A 6,814-nucleotide genomic window follows, 5' to 3' on the forward strand; every position below is an offset into this window, starting at 1 on the left:
TCCTCCAGTCACAAAATGATGGAACTGGAGCAGAGCCAGTGAGAAGATGGCAGCAGAGTTTCTCATAATTAGGTAGCAATTACTGACATAACTTTTGCTAAATTCTTTGCCACGGCCTTTTCCTTGTGGCAAGGAGCTCCATAGCTCAGCTTTCTTCAAGCTATGTACAGGCATAATGTGACTCAGCTTCCCCATTTTAGGCAGAACTGGCTGATTCAGAGGCTGTAAGTGGAGAATGCTTTTTCTTTTATATTTTTCCTTCTCACCTACCCCCATGCCTCTCAAAGTATTTTTACTCATCTTCTGTCATTTCTTCTCCCATTTTCATTTCACAAGCAATTTTTTGCCACCACCACTAAACTGCTAACTTGTTTCATCCCTCCTCCCTGGTCTTTTTATATTACTTCCCTCTCCCATAATAGCTTTTGTCTGTCCTTACCTTCCTTTGTATTCAGAGTTTGAACATCAATTAATTAAGCTTTTATCTAACTTTCTAATTACCCTCAACAACTCCTCTGGCCCTTTCTCATTGGAGAAGGGAGATCTTCTTTCCATCCTCCTCTCCCCCACCCCCCAAATGTCTCTTTCTCCTGGCCACCTTTACTCAGCATACCAGGAGTTGCTGGTGTTGGCATTCATCCAACCAAAAGAGGGTCAGGCAGGCAAACAAGGAAGCACTGGGTAGGCTGTGGCACTGAGACCGATGTGAAAATGGCTTAAGTCCACTGGTGGATCCTGGCTCCGTGTTTGTGAAACACTGAAACAGAGGACTATCCTCTGTAACGTAGGACACCCAGCCACCCTACTCTGTGTGCGGGTCCACCAAGCTTTATTTTTATTTTTTAAAATCTTTCTTGCAACTAAATCCTATGTATGTTTAGTTAGAAGAGAGTCCCACAGAGATGAATGGGACTTTTCTCAAGGAACCGTGTGTTCATAGGATTGCAACCTGAATAAGTGAATTAGAGGTGTGAATTAGAGGTCCTACCAAGAATGGCCAACAGTCCTTTTAAACACACATAGCTGTTTATGTACTAAATCAACAAGATATAAAACTCCAAACAAGGAAACAAATAATGTCACAAACTGGGGTGGTGATGCAGTTACCATCCTGTTACCAAGAGGTGCTTGTGACATTCACAGTACCAAAGTTCCATCTAATGCTTGCAATAGCAATGCAATAGCTGGATACAGTACTATATTTTTCCAACAGTTATACTGTTGTGTAAGTGCTGGGAAAATTCTCATAACAACAGAGGCACTCCCTTGAGGAAGGTTGTGCAACAAATGAGTAACCGTTCATTTCCTTCAAGAAACCAAAACATACATTCTACTGGAAAGGCCCTATTACAGATCGACTGCCATGCTTGTTGTGGCTGATATTTTCTTCTTGTTTTCCATTTTAGGGTTTTACGAAAGTCACAAGTGATGAACAGGTGACTGGGGCACTTTCTTGGTAGGAAACCTAGTCACTTCCAATTAGAGGAAGTTTAGAGGAAACCATAGAAGCGCAGATGGGAGCAAAGTCTCACAGGTAATTCATGATATCGTATCTGAACAGCATCACAAGGAAGATATAAAATGAAAAACATTGCAAACATTACCCGTATGTGAAGCTGAGTCAAGAGATGAAGGTTTTGGTTTGGGCTTAGGAAGGACTGTTTCCTTCCAATGCCACACTTCTCTGCACATGTTCTGAAAACGATCTAGGCAAGTGGGCTGAAAATGGCTGGAGAAGACATGTGCCCGTCTTTAGATGATGCTGGAACAGTTTGGTGATGATAAGAGGCACATATCTGACCAAGGTCCCTAGGACCTTCTCCATAGCTCACCTGCCCAGAATCACAAAAGGGTTGTTTGCAAATTATTCCCTCACATATATTGAGGGCATACAGCTGTGCTGGCAGAGGCTGTCTTCATATATCAACATAAGTGCACTCAGGGCAGGTGGTTCTCTCTCCCGTGCAGTGCCTGAAGAGAACTTTTGTCTTTCAAACATTGAGGTAGGGATGGGGAGATAAATTTTCTGAAACAATATATGACCCGAAACACATCCATCCTTCCAAATTTGTACTTCTCCAGCTGAGTAATGTGTACAAAAATGCATCTACAATGATAAAGAGTGCCTAGAAAGGCATATATTTGTGAAAACAATCTGCAAGAATGCATTATTTTAGGGGAAATGACTTTGCAAAAACATCTATGTTAGACAAACGTGTATATTAGGATAAATTCATATTAAAATGCTGATGAATTTTCATGAGGATTTTTTTAAAAAAAATGAACAGCAGATGTAGAAATGTGAAAACTTGAACTTAAAATTGGAAAAAACAAGGAACCCAGAGGAATGGAAATTGACAGATTCACCCATCCCTACATGAAAGACAGAGAATTCTGAAAACATATGAGGCCTAGCCGAAATATGTACCAAAAGCACCATAGCAAAAGTAGCCTGACAGGGCAGAGGAAAACAAGCAAAATATATACTTATTTCAAAATGACAGGAAAGCAAAGAGCAGTTCTTCAAAGGACATTTAAAACTGTTCTCAAACACTGTAGAGTGGTACAGCCAGCCCCCACCCCACCCCGCCGTCAATTTATCCTGAGGTGACCCTTGGCCATTTATGATTGCTGCAACATCCTGTTCCAAATAACACTTCCAGTTTCAAGAAAACCATCAAGAACAAAGATCAGGATCCCTGGTCAGGAGAACAGCAGAATAAGAGTAACTTCTGGAGACATGTTTACTGATAGCAGGAGCATCTCGCAGTTAACCCTGTGTGGTGAATGAAGGGCTGACATCAAAGGAATAAATGCTGGCTGACAAACATCTGTGTGTTGTCATGTCAGGTACAGGAAACTGAGTTCCAACCAAGTTTGTTTACAAAATTCAAGCTCATACCATTGCTATGGAATACTTCTTTAACTCAGACTAATCCCTTTTAGTTTCTACTCTCCCCACAAACACACATTTCCTGCCCTCTCCTATTATGAATCTCCACAGATAAAATCCTCCTGGCTGCTTGGCTGGATGTTATAGATGGCAAAGCTTGCCTGCTGAAGTAAGGCCCGTGAGGCTTTATAGTATCACTTTTCGCAGCACTTTATCTTTTAAAAAGCTATTCCCACCCTTCTGATTATTACCATGCTTCCAAGTATCTTTACACATGCCGGTTGTTCCAACACATTATAGCAAGTATGGAGAATCTTTAGCTTTCTAGCTGTTGCTGGACTATGACCAGAGCTTGGAAAAGTTACTTTTCCAAGCTCTGACTATGACTCCCATCATCCCTGGTCATTGGCCAGTCTTGCTGCAGCTGATGGGAGTTGTAGTTCAGTGACATCTGGAGGGCCAAAGGTTCCTCACGCCTGCATTCCAATACCATAGGCCCACCCTTCGGAAATTAGGCTCCCCTTTAAAAAAAAAAAAACCTGTGCCAAGAACTTCATAATTATTTAGCTAGCTATTGCTAGTCGGGCGGTATATAAATTTAATAAATAATAAAATAATAATAATTATTATTATTTTTCTAATCAGCTGCTGCTTCATATATTATATAAATTATACAGCAGCATAAGGAATAACGGGGGGAAATACATAATTTGTTTGGGGGAAAAAAGCAAACAAAAGGGAGAACCAGGAGTCGTAATAACTAGCAGAACACAATTCATGGTGAATCGTAACTGGCAGCCCATTTGACAAAATGAAAAAAGAAATGTAATCAGATTGCGAGCCCCATCCCTAATAAACCAGAAGGGAGTAGAAAAAGAGGAAGGCCAAACAAGAGATGGATTGATTCCAAAAAGGAAGCCAGAGACCTGAACTTACAAGATCTGAACAGGGTGGTTCATGACAGATGCTCTTGGAGGTCACTGATTCATAGGGTTGCCATAAGTCGTAATTGACTTGAAGGCACACAACAACAACAACAACACACACACACATGTATATATATATATTTATATATGTATGTATGTATGTATGTATGTATGTATACATAAACAATGTAGAATGCCACCTTACAATTTAAAAGTAGATATCAACAGGAGCTCCTCCCACCCAAACCATCATAACATTTCAAGATAATAAACAATAAAATGTGATAATACAAACAGAATAAAGCAGTGCAAACACAGATTAAGACAGCAATAAAATTCCACAGCAGAGACAGCAATAAAAAATAATTATCACTGTTCAGCATCTCACTACAAGCTCAGGAAAAACATGATTGTTGGAACTGAAAACTAAGCAAGGCTGAAGTCAGGTGGAAGTCTCTGCAGAAAACATTCCATAGATGGGGCATCACTGCCCAAAAGACATTGTAAGTGGACAGACAGACTTTTCTCTCTCTCTCATATAATACTAGAATTTAGGACTATCCAGTGTTGGATGTGGGTTGGGCAAGTCAGCACTGACAAAAGAAAGCACTTCTTCACTCATTGCATAGTTCAGCTATGGACTCCTTCCTCTTCCTCCTCCTTTTTATTTGTATGCCTCTTTTACACGCAAAAAAATTGTGCTCAAAGCGACTTACAACAAAGTAAAAAGCAATTACAAAACCAATGTCATAATAAAAAGATAATAAAAGAGCAGTAATAAAAGAGTAACAAAACAGCAAATATCACAAAAACCTTTTCAACACTGTAAATATAACATTACATTCATTCGCAGGCAACATTATACTTCATGACAATATAGCAAAAATATGTGTTTTGGTGACCCTGCATAAGCAACCCTGCCTGGCAACAGAATCCATTGTTCGTCATTAGGGTACCACTTTTTGCAGGGAGGCGGTGATGCCTTCTGGTTCATGGACTCCCTCACAGAGGCTAATGGTTGAAAGCCACATGGATTTTTAAATTCCCCTCTTGCTCCTTGAACAAAATGGGACATTTTTTTTTTCACTGAGTCTTTTCCACTTTCCTTTCCTTGCTTGTTCTCCATTGTCGTCTCCCATGTAGTGTATCAACATGTAGCGATCGCCTCCAACTTGGATGGTTTTAAAAGGGCATTAGACAAATTCATGGAGGATAAGGCTATCAATGACTGCTTGCTATGATGGCTATATTCTACCTCCATTGTGAGAGGCAGTGTGCCTCTGAATCCCAGTTGCTGGGAATCACAAGTGCTGTTCTGTTCAGGTCCTCCCTTGTGGGCTTCTCATAGGTATTTGATAGAACAGGATTCTGGACTAGATGGGTTTGTTGTCTGACCCAGCCAGGTCCTTGTTATGTTCTTACTCGTCTCACGTCTAGATGTGTGTGTGTGTGTGTGTGTGTGTGTGTGTGTGTGTGTGTGTGTGTGTGTGTGTGTGTGAGAGAGAGAGAGAGAGAGAGAGAGAGAGAGAGAGAGAGAGAGAGAGAACAGGGCAAGCCCTCCCCCAATTGTGCTGCCATAGGCAGAGCAGCAAATTATGTCCGTTGTCAAGGTGCGTGCTACCAGAGGTGGCTGTCTATGTGGGGTGGAGCCACTACACTAACTTTCTGGCAAGTGGTCACTGTTTCTTCACGGGAGAGAAAAGAGGAGGGATGAGGTTGCGGGGAGGTCAGCATGGTGCATACGTACTAGCAAGAGCATTGGATTGACTCCACCAGTGCATTTGCATTATGCTGACCTCCTGAGCACCTTGCCCCTCCTACTAAACAACAGACACTCACCTGCTGAACTGCTTTTGCATGCTACCCAAGGCCAGCCAAGATATTTTCATACCCAAGACAGAAGATCCCACAGGCTCCTCTCCTCTGCCTTGGCAATAAAATGACAATGATGACAACGATGATACAATTATATAAATAACAATTTGCCACCCCAAAATCAGCGTTCTGTAATAACCGCCTGAGATGTTCCACACTTTTATGTTAAAATAAACCACCCAGAGAGCTTTGGCTATGGGGCGGTATATAAATGTAATAAATAAATAAATAAATAATAAAATGTTGTATATGTTTATATTGTGTTATTTATGGTAGGAGGGTTTTATTAGGATGATTAAGGGTGAGTGTTGGGAGGGGAGATGAGCGAGACAGAATGTTGATGCAGGCTGGTTTGTGATTGGTTGAGTGAATGGGGGTTGAGGGTTTTGCATTTGAGTGTTTGGCAGTGGAACGGCAGATAGGGAAGAGTTTGTAAAGAGATCGAGATTTGACTTGGAAAGGAGAGGGTGGGAAGACCGGTTGTAGCATTGGTCATTAGGCATGACATTATTGGTGTTACTTGAACAATTTAATGAGTGCATTTCATTCAGAAGTAAAGAATATTTATTTGTAACCACACCCTTAAGAACCTGAACACAAAGCATTCTTGTTCGTATTCTGATCTGTATTTAATAAAACACTTGGTTCAAGACATGCCTGGTTATTTGGCCAGCTACTATAAAACATGTAAGGATTTATATAAAAATACACAAGGGTTGTGAAACAGTATCAGATGATGGCAGCGAAATTACCTCAGAGTACAGTAGCATGTTAAGGTAGCAAACTCACAGCTGTGATCTTAACAAAGGATGCAAAGAGGCACGGGGTGGGTGGGTCAGGCTTGCCTGTAAACCTGGTGGATATAGCAAGGGCTGAGGAAATAAAGCAGCATAAATGTGTATTTGGGGAGAAATAAATAACATGGCCCCTCATCTGTTACTACAGACAAGGAGGAGGGTGGACAGAGAAGTGAAGGCATGACACCACCTCATTCTGCCTAATGGCCTAATGGTAGGAGCGTCCATGCTAGAACAATGCCTCCATATATGACCTCAACATAGACAGAGGTTCATTGTTATTTATTTGTATTTATTTATTTAATTTATTTCACACCCTTCCT

This window comes from Rhineura floridana, chromosome 1 (assembly GCF_030035675.1).
Source record: "Rhineura floridana isolate rRhiFlo1 chromosome 1, rRhiFlo1.hap2, whole genome shotgun sequence".
NCBI lineage: Eukaryota > Metazoa > Chordata > Lepidosauria > Squamata > Rhineuridae > Rhineura > Rhineura floridana.